Consider the following 15,420-nt stretch of genomic DNA (forward strand, 5'->3'; position numbering starts at 1 on the left):
ACAAAAACCTCCTCACCACTACTCAAAGTTGAACTGTGACCTGCTATTAGATCAGGGAAAGGATTCCTGCTCACTTCACACCTAGAGAGTAGCAACAGATATGTTAGGCAAAAATGCTCTCTCAGACATAACTCTATTGAAGTCGGTGGAGTTACACCAAGGATCAGATTGGATGATTGTCAGTCCTCTCATGCTCTCAGGAAGACGGCCTGGATCATCTAATGGGCCTTTTCCTTCTGTGATTTGTTCCTTCAATAGGATTTGCCACCTTTTTAGTTCTGGAAGTGATGGATCACTAGCAAACCACCACCATCAGAACAAAACTATTTCATGGGAAGGCAATCAGTAGAAGAGAAGCAGGATAGGCTGGAGTGAAAATGAAGTGAAAGGGTGTCCAAAAAAAGGCAGAGAAGCTACCCAATGAAGGTGTATGGACTTATTGTGTCTGTTTCACATCCCATCTGCAGCTCTAAGTCCACGAGAAGGAATCTGGGGCCACTTCCTCTTGTTGATACGCCAGGAAGCGATCTATGTCTGGGCTTTTGGAAATGTTGTTTGTACTGGGCAATGTAAAAATGCCCTCACAGAAGCATTCACATCTTACAAATGGCCTCTCTATCCCTTCAGGACTGTTCCACCAAGTCATCAAAAATAAAAAAAACAAAACAAAAATGTCATGGGGTGGGGAGAGAGTTTCCAAATTTCTCTGGGGGAGGATGGCTGTTGTTTACACAAGAGATCCCTTGTATCAGTAACAAATATCTTACTTTTCTGTAGTGTTTTTTTTTTTTATCTTGAATGAGCCCAAAGTTTTTTATAAACTATTCCATATACAAGAATCAATTCACTCAAGAGCAGCCATCACAGGGCTGGACACAGCAGCTATTTAACAGAGCACAGCATTGCTGTGGAGTATTTTAGGACTGGAATTGAAGAATTTTATGCCAACCTGAACCTGCATGTGGAGTTTAGAGACAGACTTAAATTGCTCAAGTTGGAATTTTACCTGAACCCTGGGCTAATACACATCTACTCTGGGGGAGGGAAAGTTTCCAGAGCTAGCATACTTTCTTCTGTAGGAGGAGAAAGTATTCCAGGGTCTCCAATGGCCACAAGTCAGACCCTCAGTTTTATGTCTGACTTAAAGGACTTAGGGCCTCCTATAGATTACACCAGTTTTACACCAATGACTCCACTGATTTCAGTGGAGTTACTCCTCCTTTATGTCAGTGTGAGAGCAAAAATAGGGAGGAAGGATGATGTCTTTAAGTCATTGGCTTGATACTTAAGTAATCTGGGCACAGTTCCTGATTCTGTGAGTGATTTCCAGTGTGACCTCGGATAAGCCACTCAATTGCTCTAGATCCCCACATGTAAAATGGGAATAATGATATTTACCAATCTCACAGGAGGTTGTGAGGATAAATTCATTAATGTGTCCAAGATGCTCAGCTACTATCATGATGGTGGGCTATTTATGTAGCTAAAGTAAAGAGATATATAGAATCCAGCCCTGGGAGTACGGCACCATTATTCTCCTCTGCCTTGTGTAGTTCTTTACGCCAATATAAAATGCTACCAAATCCAAATTCTTCATTCCCTTATGCCAGTGGTAGCATTTTACACACTCACTGTCAGGTCTGTGCTGAGTGCAGCTCTACCCTACCACACACACAAATGGTCAGGTGCATTGTGGAGGATTTTAAACCACTCCCAGAAGCAGGATATCCAAGTAGATGGACAATTGTCTGATCCAGCCAGCAAACCCTATGGCCCCGTGTCTGTGGTGGTTCTAATTGCAAACCCCCTTCCATTCTCAACCTCTTTTCTTTCACTCAGAATGTGACAGATCTGGATAGATTTGAATCATAGGCGTCGACTCCGTGGGTGCTCTGGGGATGGAGCACCCAGGGGAAAAAAAATAGTAGGTGCTCGGCACCCACTGGCAGCCCCCACCCCATCAGCTCCTCCCGCAGTGTCTCCCGCCCGCCAGCAGGTCCCACGGATCACCTCCTCCCCCTCCTCCTCCCAGCACCTCCCACCCCAGCTGTTCAGTGGCGTGCAGGAGGCACTGGGGGGAGAAGGGGGTGGAGCACGGGCTAGGTGCGCTTGGAGGAGGGGGCAGAACGGGGCAGAAAGAGGCAGGGCTCCGGTAGAGCAGGGATGGGAAGAGGTGGGGTGGGGGCTCGAGGGAAGGGGTGGAGCGGGGCAGGGCCTGGGGCAGAGAGGGGGTCAAGCACGCACGCACATGCATGCTCGCGCACGCGCACACACACCTCCGGCAACTCAGAGAGATGGCGCCTCTGGATTTGAATTAGGGGCTGTGATGGGATGTAATCCCCACACTGGCCCTGAGAGGGTATATTAAGCCCAATTAACTACCCGGGCTGCACCTGGAGGAGGAGCCAGGGAGCAGGAATTGATTAATTAAACATGAGGATCAGCTGGGCAGGGAAAAGCTTATATAAACCAGGAAGCTGGTAACAAAAGGGGGCTGTGAGAAGTCAGGCTGGAGTCACTCACTGGGAGGCTGGCAAACCCAAAGGGGGAGGTAGGTAGAAGAAGGCTTAGGGGAATAGCGGTACAGGCCTTAGCTGCTAACCAGAGGACCCCTGTACGGGATCCTGGAGTAGAGGACAGGTCTGGGTTCCCCTATTGACTACTGGGGAAGTGGCACCAGCAGTGGAGTGAACTAGAAGAGTGCCTGGGTCATTGTAGGAATGACAGAGACTTTGACTATACCCCAGAAAGGGGGAACATGTATGGTGACCTGGCTGGAGGGCCGAGTCAAGAAAAGGAGGCTGCAGTTGCTGAAGCAAGAGGGACTGTAAGGTGAGATAGGACAGGAGAGACACCACCAGGAGAGGGTGCAATGCCTGACTAGAGCTAATCCCCAGGACAGCCAGCAGGAGGTGGCTACTAGCGTTCTGTGAACCCTATGACAGCTGCCATATGTTATATATTTTCCTGACCATTATCTCCTATAGCAAATGTACTTGAGTCTGATGATCGCCATACAAATGATAGTAAAGGGGTCTTAAGTTCTTACATCACTTAGGCACTCTTGAAAATTTTACTCACTGTTCCTGTTGAGCTTTCATTTCTAGAGCTGAGCAGGAAACCATTTTCCTGTCCCTCGGAGAGTTTTGCGAGTTTGACATTTTCTTCCTCCACCTCCTTAAATTGGGATAAAAAAATCAATCTTGAAGTTTGCATGAACTGGAAAAAAAACTTTAAACATTCAGTATGTTGTGGGTTTTTTCAATTTTTCCCTTTTTTTAAAAAAAGCCTTTTATTTAGTCATAGATTTTAAAACTTAGGTTTCAAAATGAAAAGTCATTTCAAAATGAAAAACCAGAATTTTTCAGTCTAAAAATGTTGTCATAATGAAATATTTAGACTTTTTTTTTTAAGTTCAGCATATTTTCAAGTTGGGAGATTTGTGGAAATCGATCATGATTGGTGAACTGTTTCTGTTTTGACTAATTGGCATTTCTGATGAAAAATTGTTTCATTGAAAAATTCCTGACCAGCTCTATTTGTTTCTCTTTACTCATCTCCCTATTACAGTTATACGTCTCTCTGTGCCTCTGACACTTACCTCAAACCCTCCGAGACCAACCAGCACAGAGCATTTAGGAAAGCGAGGATCATGAATGCCTAACACAGGGTACCCTGAGCAGTAGACAAGGAGGGAGGGAATGTCATGAAACAGAAACCATGTAGGTCTTGCAGCCCTGGGGAGAGACAGCACAGAAACCTGGGACTGGAATATAGGCATTTGAGTCACTTCAACACTTGCAGTTTTCTTAACAATGATTTTCTGACAGGACCGCATCATGCAGGCAGACAATGCAATGGCTCATTTCTCAACAGCCAGCTCCTAGGAGTCTTTGTTGCAAGTATCTTCCTCTTAATAAGTAAACCCTAATAGCATCTTAGACATTTCCCATACCCTCTGGGGGGAATTCCTGAGTGGCCTCTTATCCAAATGGAAGAAGCCTTGATGGTCTGGAAACTGGCTATTCCCATAGACCCATCCAGCTGAGCACACAAAATACTACCACCTTAAATGGAGTAAGTGGTTTGGTGGCTTGGTTCATCCAGGGGTTTCACTTTATAGTTTGAAAAAGAAATTGGAGGAGAGGGAGAAGTGCTTTTGGAAACCTCTGGATAAGAGGCACTGGAGAAGGGAGAACAAAATCTGCTCTGCAAGACTTACGGCAATGCCATGTTTCCATTGCAGTGAAATGGAGGGCAGCTCCTTCAAGACTGGACAGGTCAAATCCATTCCAAAAATCAGGGCTGCTCTGGAGAAATCAGGATAAGCAGCATTGTGCAACTTGAGGTGCCATCTTTCAGATCAGAGGTAAAACCAAGGCCCTACCCCCTTGGTAAAGATCACATGGCACTTTCTTCAAGACACAGGGTGTTAGACCCTGGGATCCTAGCCAAATCCCCAGTGAAATCTAACATAAGCCAAAGCGGAGCAAGTAAGAAAAGAATTAGCTCTCCTCCTCAGGAACAAGACTAACAGACTAAAATTAAGCAGCACATTACAGGCAACTAAAAAAGATCTTGCTTCCTCCATTCTCCTCTACTGCTTTCAGGTGTTTTTGGATGCCCTCACCCTGCTGAACAGCTCATAAAATGAAGGAGAGTGTTTGATTAGAAGCCTTTGCAAGGTTAGAGAAAACACCTTTCCCTTTAATGAAGAACGGTCTCCATCTGTTTAGCATCCCTCTCGTGTGTCTGTAACAGATACAAGCAGAATTGATTTTCTTCCCTTCAGAGCTGCTAATTGAAGGCCTGCTCTGATGTAATGGTACCAGTAAAATTTCCACTTGTCATCTCTGGTTTTTCTCCATTGGTGCATGCCGCTACAGTACAGAGACCCCTAAGGGAAGGGGGGGAGGCTTAGGGGAGAAGTAGTGAGAAGGGCTGATTAGTCAAAAATCAGTATAAAGAAACTGAATATCTAAGGTTGTACTGCAGGCAGGCATTTAACAGCCTGACAAATAGCTCAGTAAATAGTGTTTCTAGTAGTCCCTGCCATCTTGAGCTGTGGTCCCATCAGAACACACAAGCAAAGCAGCACTGGCTTTGGTCAGAATGTGGGTGGATGATTCCCAAGGAAAACCCTGGATGCTGCAGATTGAGATGCAAGTTGCTAGAAAAATACAAGATATGATTATCAGCCTGATCTGGTTCAGAATGGTGTTTGGTGAGCTATGCTGGTAACTGGGTGACCAGCTAGCAAGTGTGAAATCGAGACGGGGTGAGGGGTAATAGGTGCCTATATAAGACACAGCTTCAAATATTGGGCCTGTCCTTATAAAAGTGGGACATCTGGTCACCTTAGCTGGGAAAGAAAGGGCTGCACTATGGATATTCTTGAAAGGGTAGCAGTGTAGACTTGAACACATTTACTATTCAGGCCTGGTCTACACTTAAAACTTAGGTCAACATAGCTACAGTGCTCAGGGGTGTGAAAAATCCATACCCAACAGCTATATTGTTACACCGACCTAACCCCTAACAAAGCATTCTTCCGTCAACCTAGCTACCATTGCCCCAGGAGGTGGCAACCCTCTAGCAATGGAAAACCCCTTTCTGTCACTGTAGTCTGTCTCTGCACCAGGACGTTACAATGGCCTAGCTGTGGCAGCATAGATATGCCACTACAGCACCCATAGCAGATACAAGGCCTAAATCTTTGACTAAAGAACATGTAGTAATGAGATCAACCACAAAGCACCTCAAGAGCAAGACCCAGTCTTAGATGAAAACTGTTGTGGTTCCCTGTTGCACCTGCAGGCCCTGAATCTGTAGACACTTCTACTGACCGTCATTAGGAGTCTCATTGGACTCTATGGGGATGCTTACATGAGTAAAGTTACTCCTGTGTGCAAGTGTTTGCAGGACTGAGCCCTTTGAGTAAGACCATTCCTGGGAGATTCTGAGCCCCTGCTACTCCTGGTGAAGTTCCTGGGAGTTGCAGGGGCTCTCTCAGGATTCGCCCCACGCTCTTTATAAAAACAGAATTTCCAAAGTCTTTAGAAAGACTTACTACTGCTCATCTATCTTCATGGCTGTGGCAGGACTCTCAGTAGAAGTTGCCATTGCACTGATGCTTCCCAGGCAGGAGCTCCAGCGTGGGGAATGTAGAGACAGGACTCCAAGAATGCAGAACCCCTTTGAATGCACAGGGAGAGCTAGGATTTTTTCAAAGCGGCAGTAAGATAAATTAAGGTTATTAGTTAAAACAAATTAAGTTATCTGAAAATGTTGAAAAAGCAATAACTTCTGTTTTTCTATGCATTCATATAGAAGCTGCCATCTCAGTCCTGTCCTACACTGCACCAGGCTATTAAGGCAGCAACTTCCTAGCTAAGTTTTTGTTTTAAATATATATTTTGAACATTTTTTAAACTTTGTGATTCACTCTTTGGAGCTAGCTGTAGTGATTAGACCAACCCGTTGGAGTGGTTAGGGAGAATTGCAGATGTTTCTCTTTCCCCCACCCCCACCCCATGAGTAATTACACCACTAACCAGGCTTAAGGCTAAAATTTTCAGTACTGACGTTCCCAACCCTTTAAAATCAACTTTTCTGGGTCACTCACCTGTTAGCTGCACAGTGCTTGGCTCAGAAGTGCAATATAAATAAATAAAAGATAATGTAAGTAATTCAATTCCAATTCAAGCAAAATGAACCTGAAAGAAATGAGATTTTCTTGTCAAAATCATTCCACTTTTCAAGCCCTCATTTTCCTAACAATGCTTTAATAACTGTGTTATGGGAATGACTAGCTTAGCAGGAGACATTAGAACTTGTCAAGGTTTCAGGGCAGGAGGGAAATGAGGTGGAGTGATTGCAGGTTGTGGCCACGCTGGGCTTTACACCAGTGAAAATAACAATGTATCAATTTAAGACTATTCCCCACCTCAACTCTATTTACTGGAAAGGAACAATGAAGACTGCTGGCAAATTAATCTTGCTGGAAGTCTGTCTATAGGGCTCTGACAGAACAGAGGCTCCTAGTGCTGCCTACTGTACATCTTTGACCATTAAGTGTCAGTGCTATTGACCCTGGGGAGCACTTAATGGTGCCATTTATTTTAATTTCATATCACTTTGCACCAGTTCTTTAGAAACACAATTGCAGGAATTGCTTTACGTTGAGTCAATACTAGCTAGACAGCTTGAAGGCAGCATACAGGTTTCTTAAAAACAACATGCCCAAAATGTGGGGCAAATCTTATTTTTTAAATTATGTTGGTTTGCAAACTCTGTGGAATTTTTGGTGGGCTTTTTCCTCAAATAAGTGTTCCCAAAAAGTGCTATTTCCTTTTTTTAAATTAATTGGTGCCCGTTAACCAATATCAGATTTACTATGTAAAACGTATACAATGCCTACACCCAGCTACCCCAAGGCTAATGGACTTTCACCAGCACTAAAGTTCAAGTTGGTTTACAAATAGAAAATAACAGGAAAAGTAGGCCCCTGCTACCTAGTGTGCTCACCTGGGGATAGCATCTCAAGATACTGCATTCGACTATGAGCATCTCAAATCCAGAATACATGTCTGCTTGTTTAAAATCCTAATTCTAGAAGACACTCAGGCACCTAAATATCTTTAAGCATATGGGCCAAACTCCAAATATATTTGAGGATCTGGGCCTAAGACACCATGATGATTGGGGCATAGAATAACCAAATAGAAGACCGGAAATATCTTGACAAACTGAAGGGAATCTAGAAAAAACACTAAAAGTGACTGAGGGCAATGGCTTTTGTGGGAGCATAGGGAGGCTTTCATGTGTGTCTGGCGGGGATAATTTGTGGGGGCAGATATTGTGTGTACCACTGCCCTTTAATGGGTGAAATCAGAATGGCACAAGTATATGTCAGCTGGGCAAGTCTATAATAAATAATTTACTCAGTGAATTTCACTTTTTTTCTGTTTATAAATAGCACATGGACCACTTTTTTTTTTTCTCAAAAGTATTTTAAATTTGCCAAAAAGTTCTTGGTCTGTAGTCCATTTACAAACAGTCTGTTGTGAAAATTGAATATCCGACATTTCAGCTGTTTTGATTGCCCCCATAGGTGACACAGTATGGTTGTGTTCTCTGATTGAATGAATATAATTCTTAGTATCAGGTTTCCAGGGCAAATACATTTACAAATTAAAAATTCACCTTCTGTCACTATTCCACAATATACCATTAATATTCCTGCCAGTGAACTAATTCCCTTGAATCCTATCTACCAACGCCCAGAGGAGGGATATAAAGTTAACAAAGACACAAAGAAGGACATACCAATGTTATTTCTGCTGGAGATACACTGCTGTGGGAGTCATTCGTGTAGTGTAAACACCTCTTTCTACAACTACACTTTCATGGATCTATGTTTCTGATGTTAAGTCATTTTCAACAGTAAAAGCAAGGGGACATGACATTTGTGTGAAATGCAGATAGTTTTGAGATCCCAGTGAGTGATGTGTCTCAAACATTTCTGAGTGATGCCTAGGATATTTGTGGTGAGCCAAACCAACAGGGGTGCAAACAGAGTGTGACCTACTATACCTTGGGGAAGTGTCTTGTAGCCCCCATATTCCTAATTTTTATATAATTGTGATCTTACCTTACAAAGCATGCTTTATATGTATCAGGGGAAAGGTTATGATCTGTTGAAAGTCATTTCTCCATCCATATACAGTATGTGTATAATTAATGCATATGAAGTTATGAGAATTGTGTTGTATGGTTGTAACTAAAACATGCTGTTAGTTGGGGAATCAGCCAGATATTAGCTCCCCAGAGGCAACAGCCGGGAAAGTAACCAATACCCGGGAGGGGTGTTAAACAACCCATCAACAGCCATTGTCCAGCAAGGGAGCTACAATTCAATGACTCACCTGCATGAGGCCACACCAGGGGAATTGCTCAACCTTGTCTGGAAACTCAACAATGCCCCCAGACATGCCTGGACTTGTGCTCCCCAAGCACATAGGACTGAGGGTAGAAAACAGACACTGTGGCCACATGCTGGGCCTTTCTCTTTCACCCACCTACGCTGCAAGCAACAAGGACACTCTGAAGTCTCCAACTGAGGGGATTGGCCCAGATTTCAAGGGTGAAACCTGTGTGCTATGAACTGCAATGTCCAGTGGGGTGAGAAAAACTGCTCAGTCTAGTTGTTGCCCAGTCTAATAGGGTTGAGAGTTTAGACTGGGTGCTTGTATTTTATTTCTGTTGGTAACTAACTCTGACTTTTTTCCTATCACAGATTTTAAGTGATATTAAATCTTTTGTAGTCAATACATTTGTTTTACTGTTTATCTTTACCAGTGAGTTCGTATGAAGTGTGTGTCAAAAGTGCTCAGGTTTTACAAAGGCTGGTGTACATCCACTTTCTATTGATTAAGTGGTGAAGCAATTAATACATTTGCATTGCTCGTCTTGAGCAGTGCAAGACAGTATATTCCTAGGGTACAGAGCTGGGGGGATTTGGCTGGTGCCTTTCCCTGTGTGGTTCATGAGTGGCTTTCGGCGCATTCATGCAATCTAGCTGGGTGTTCGGTCTCCACATGTGGTTGTGCTGAGTGATAACAGCACCTGGAGGGGTTTGCTGCTGGTCACTAGCAAGGCATTGTGAGAGGCAGCCCAGGCTGGAGAGAGTTCAGGGGGCACTGTGGTCCCACAGTCCCAGGCTGCACCTGGGAGGATCCCATCATACAGAGTCCCAGCAAATTCATTTAAAAATGCAAACAAATATTGACGGTAACTTGGTGACAGTAGCCTTTCTAGTCACAGGCCCTACTGGGCTAGCAGCTCATGACAATTCTCTGGTTAGCTCAGGTGGTAGGGGGTCTGGTTTCCATTCCTGCTGATGCTGTGGAAATCTGAATGCCCAGGCTGCACAGCACAGGGATAACCATTCAATTCCCTACAGTTGGTGACCACAGATTGGTTACAGTATGTAGCACTGGGCTGTCTCCAAAAACTTGAAAGAGGGGGATTGTGTAGGATGGCACAGGGATCTATAGCTAAGGCCCTTCTACACGAGTGAAACAACTGACTCAAGGGTCCCATCTGCAACACATTTGGGGCCCATTCACACTACTTATTTTAACTAAGTTTTAAATGGGTTCCCCTGACTGACCTGCTTTTGAAGTGTGGATGGGCTCTAATAATAAAGAGATGAAATTGTACAAAGGATATTTTAGGCTGGATATCAAGAAAAAATAACTCTCTAATGGTGATATCTGTCGAGCTGTGGAACAGACTCCCAAGGGAAGGGTTGGAAGCTCCCTCACTGGGGGCACTTTAACTAAATGGGTCAAACTTGGGGAAGAGAGGGGTGGATGGATAGACGCCCTCGTAAGTCTTTCCTCTGTTATCTGTGATTTTTGTTTATAGCACCTAGTGCAGTTGTAGAGGATGCATCTTCTCTCCTCAAAGTGAGGAAATATACAGCTGCCCCTTTCCATTCCGTTACACCACTGCCTCCACCCATATATGGCGAGCTGTGGAACCCACCCCTGTCTGCACCCCTCTCAGAAAACAGCATCCCACCCCACAACCCACTCTGTGCCAAGTGACTTGTTTCAGAAACCCCCTGTGCTCACGGTTTCCAATGATGATCCTATCTCCTACACCGCTCCTCTAACTGGATGGTTAGAGTATGAGCCTGGAGGTCTCCGCAGAGCTGCAAACCCACAAAAGGATCGTTGACACAAATGAAAAATTTTAAATGAAAATCCGCTCTTCCTCCTCACTAAGAAATGATTCAGGGAAAACACAAACCTTGTCATATCAGAAGGATGGCTTAGTACTATACTCCTAAATGGGAGATGATTGAGTCTTAATCCCACTGAGTGAAACTTGACTAGTTCCTATTAATAGTTTATTATTTCTGATAGCGTCCTCTCATCCAAATCCTTTGTACATCATTTATATGGGACTGTTAAGTGGCAAAGCAAAACCCACTTGAAGAGGCATTTTCCCATTTTAATAACATTTTCACACACTTCCACTAAGCTAGTCACTGATGCAAACCCAGTGTCCCTCTTGTGCACCAATCAAAATTAAAAGTAGCTGATCTTCAGGGGATGTTGCAGACTGAACCAAACACAGCAGTCTCCTGTGGTGGACACCAAAGTTACTGGCTAATCACTGCCATTCACTTATCAATGTGCTTTGTTGTAATTTAATATCAGATCATTATGCAAATCACAGGATCTGAGTATAACTATTATGGCTAGTTGTGTTTACAAGTCACAAAGCAATCCTCCTTTGGGCTTAAGAACATAAATTCAGCCATACTGGGTCATAGAATCATAAAATATCAGGGTTGGAAGGGACCTCAGGAGGTCATCTAGTCCAACCCCCTGCTCAAAGCAGGACCAATCCCCAACTAAATCATCCCAGCCAGGGCTTTGTCAAGCCTGACCTTAAAAACCTCTAAGGTCAGACCAATGATCCATCTAGCCCAGTATCCTGTCTTCTGATGGTGACCAGTGTCAGATACTTCAGAGGGTGTGGCATGCTGTACTTCAAAGTAGCACCCTGGAACTCCCATATTCCCCACTGTCATATGATATGTTTTGTACAATGCATTCACATCATAGCAAGGATCTTTCTAGTAGCTAGAAGACAGAATAAAAGTCATTGACATCATCACTTGGCCTCACACACACCCTCCATCTCAACACCTGGAAGATTGTCCAGAAGACAGACTTTGAACTAGGGAGATTGGTCCCAGGCTGGAAGGGGGTCCAGTCTGTGTATTTAGGAACTGTAAGCTGCTTATACCATCTGTTAGAGTGAGAAACTGTTTGATTCAAATCTTGCTTAGTCTGTTTAAGTTAGAATTTAGATTGCAAATTTATTATTATTTCTTAGGTAACCAGCTTTGATCTCTATGCCTGAGACTTATAATCATTTAAAATCTACCTTTCTGTAATTAATAAATATTTTATATTTCATCTAACACAGTCTGCTTTTGGTTGAAGTGCTTAGGGAATCTCAGCTCAGGTTAACAAGGACTGTTGTACATCCACTACCCTTTGAGTGGCAAATTAAATTTTGAGCTTACACTGGTCAGACTTCTGACCAGTGTAAGACGGTACAGTTCTGGGGTGTAGGGCTGGAGCTGGGGGGAATTGGCTAGAGCCTCTCTATTGTTGGTTTATGAGTGGCTGGGAGATCATTCATGTAAATCAGTTGGTTGTGTCCCTGCCTGTGGATGGCTGTGTAAGTGCAGTGCCTGTCAGAGGCTTGTAGCTTGACATCAGCATCACAGTGTGAAGAGCGGCCCAGGCTGGTGGGTTTGGAGGTCAGTGGTCCCACAGTCCAGGTTGCATCCGGGGACCCTTCGCAGAGGGAAGGAAAAGGGCAATTTATTGAGTGAGCCATCCCCTGCCATCCTGTCCCAGCTTCTGGCAGTCAGAGGTTTAGGGACATTCACAGCATGGGGTTGTGTCCCTGACCATCTTGGCTAATAGCCATTGAGGGATCTATCCTCCATGAACTTATCTAATTCTTTTTTAAACCCAGCTAAACTTTTGGTGTTCACAACATCCCATGGCAAAGAGGTCCATAGGTTGACTGAGTGTGAAGAACTATGTGCTTAGGTTTATTTTAATCCTGCTGCCTATTAATTTCATTGGGTGACTCCTGGTTCTTGTGTTATATGAAGGGGTAAATTACACTTCCTCATTCACTTTCTCCATGACATTCATGATAGTTGCCCTTCTCTGAACTTTTTCCAATTCCAGTGTACCATTTTTGAGATGATGTGACCAGAACTGTTCACAATATTCAAGGTGGGGTGTACCATGGATTTATATCATGGCATTACAATATTTTCTGTCTTATTTTCTATCCCTTTCCTAATGGTTCATAACATTGTTAGCTTTTTTGACTGCTACTGTATATTGAGCAGATGTTTTCAGAGAACAATCCACAATGACTCCATGATCTCCTTCTTGAGTTGTAACAGCTACTTTAGACCACATTTTATATGTATAGTTGGGATTGTGTTTTCCAATGTGTATCACTCTGCATTTATCAACACTGAATTTCACCTGCCCTTGTGTTGCCCATTCACCCAGTTTTGTGAGATCCCTTTGTAACTCTTCACTCTTCTGCTTTGACTTAACTATCTTGAATATTTTTGTATCATCTGCAAACTTTGCCACCTCATTGTTCACCCTCTTTTCCAGATCATTTATGAATATGTGGAACAGCACTGGTCCCTGTAAAGGTCCTTGGGGGACCCCACTATTTACCTCTCTCCATTGTGAAAACTGACCATTTATTCCTACCCTTTGTTTCCTGTCTTTAACTAGTTACTGATCCATGATAGGACCTTCCCTCTTATTCCAGGACTCCTTACTTTGCTTAAGAACCTTTGCTGAGGGACCTTGTCAAAGGCTTTCTGAAACTCTAAGTACACTATATCCACTGGATCACCTTTATCCACATGTTTGCTTGACTCCCTCAAAGAATTCTAATAGATTGGTAAGGCATGATTTTCCTTTACAAAAGCCCTGGTGATTCTTCCTCAACATATCACATTCATCTATACATCCAATAATTCTGTTCTTTACTATAGTTTCAAACAGTTTGCTGAAGTTAGACCTACTGGCCTGTAACTGCCAGGATCACATCTGGAGTGTTTTTTCAAAATTGGCATTACATTAGCTATCCACCTGTAATCTGGTAGAGAGGCTGATTTAAACAATAGGTTACATATCACAGTTAGTAGTTCTACAATTTCATATTTTAGTTCCTTCAGAAATTTTGGGTGAATATCTTCTGGTCTTGATGACTTACTATCATTTAATTATCAGTTTATTTCAAAACCTCATAGATTTTAAGGCCAGAAGGGACCTTCATGATCAACTAGTCTGACCTCCTGCACATTGCAGGCAACAGAACCTCAACCACCCACTCCTGTAATAGACCCCTATTGGCTGAGTTACTGAAGTCTTCAAATCACGATTTAAAGACTTCAGGTTACAGAGAATCAGCCACCCTCATTACCACTACAAAAGTGATTTTTCCTCCCTTAGTATTCGACTGTTAATTGATTTGTCTTGTTAGCACTGACCCCCCCACTTGGTAAGGCAACTCCCATCTTTTCATGTGCTGTGTATTTATACCTGCTACTGTATTTTCCACTCCATGCATCTGATGAAGTGGGTTCTAGCCAACAAAAGCTTATGCCCAAATAAATGTGTTAGTCTCTAAGGTGCCACAAGGACTCCTCGTTGTTTTTGCTGATACAGACTAACACGGCTACCACTCTGAAACCTGTAACTATTTAAACTAGTTTAAACCAGGAAGTGACCCATGCCCCATGCTGCAGAGGAAGGCAAAAAAAAATCCCAGGGTCTTTGCCAACCTGACTCAGGGAAAAATTCCTTCCTGATCCCATATATAGCAATCAATTAGATCCTAAGAATGTGGGCAGGACCCAACAGCCAGACAGCTGGGAAAGAATTCCCTGTAGTATCTCTCAGCCATTCCTCCCTCACAACTAGCGTCCCATCACTGGCCATTGGAGATATTTGCTGCTAGCAGTCACAAGTCAACTATATACCATTGTAGGCAGTCTCACAATACCATCCCTGCAATTAGCTTATCAAACTCAGTCCTGAAGCAACTTAGGTTGTTTTCCCCCACTGCTCCCCTTGGAAGGCTGTTCCAGAACTTCATTCCTTTGGTGGTTACAAACCTTCATCTAATTTCAAGCCTGAACTTGTTGAGGGCCAGTTTATATTCATTTCTTCTTGTGTCAACATTGGCACCTTAACTTGAATAACTCCTCTTTCTCCTTGGTCTTTATCCCTCTTACGTATTTATAGAGAGCAATCATATCTCCCCTTTGTTTGGTAAACAACCCAAGCTCTTTAAGTCTCCTCTTGTAATGTAGATTTTCCATTCCTCTGATCATCCTTGTAACCCTTCTCTGTACCTGATCCACTTTGAGTTCATCTTCCTTAAACATGAGAGACCAGAACTGCACAAAGTATTCCAGATGATGTTTTACCAGTGCCTTGTATAATAGTGCTAACACTTCCCTATCTCTACTGGAAATATCTTGCCTGATGCATCCTAGGATTGCACTAGCCTTTTCCACAGCCACATCACATTGGTGGCTCATAGTCAACCTGTGGTCAACCAAAACATTGAGGTCTTTCTCCTCCTCTGTCACTTCCAACTGATAATCCCCAGTTTATAGCAAAAAGTCTTGTTGTTAGTCCCTAAATGCACTTTGCACTATTAAATTTTATCCCATTTACAAAATTAAATTAGGCTTGAATAAAGACTGGGAGTGGATGTGTCATTACACAAAGTAAAAACTATTTCCCCATCCTAATTTTCCCCCTACTGTTACTC

Source organism: Chelonia mydas, chromosome 3 (assembly GCF_015237465.2).
Source record: "Chelonia mydas isolate rCheMyd1 chromosome 3, rCheMyd1.pri.v2, whole genome shotgun sequence".
Taxonomy (NCBI): Eukaryota; Metazoa; Chordata; order Testudines; family Cheloniidae; genus Chelonia; species Chelonia mydas.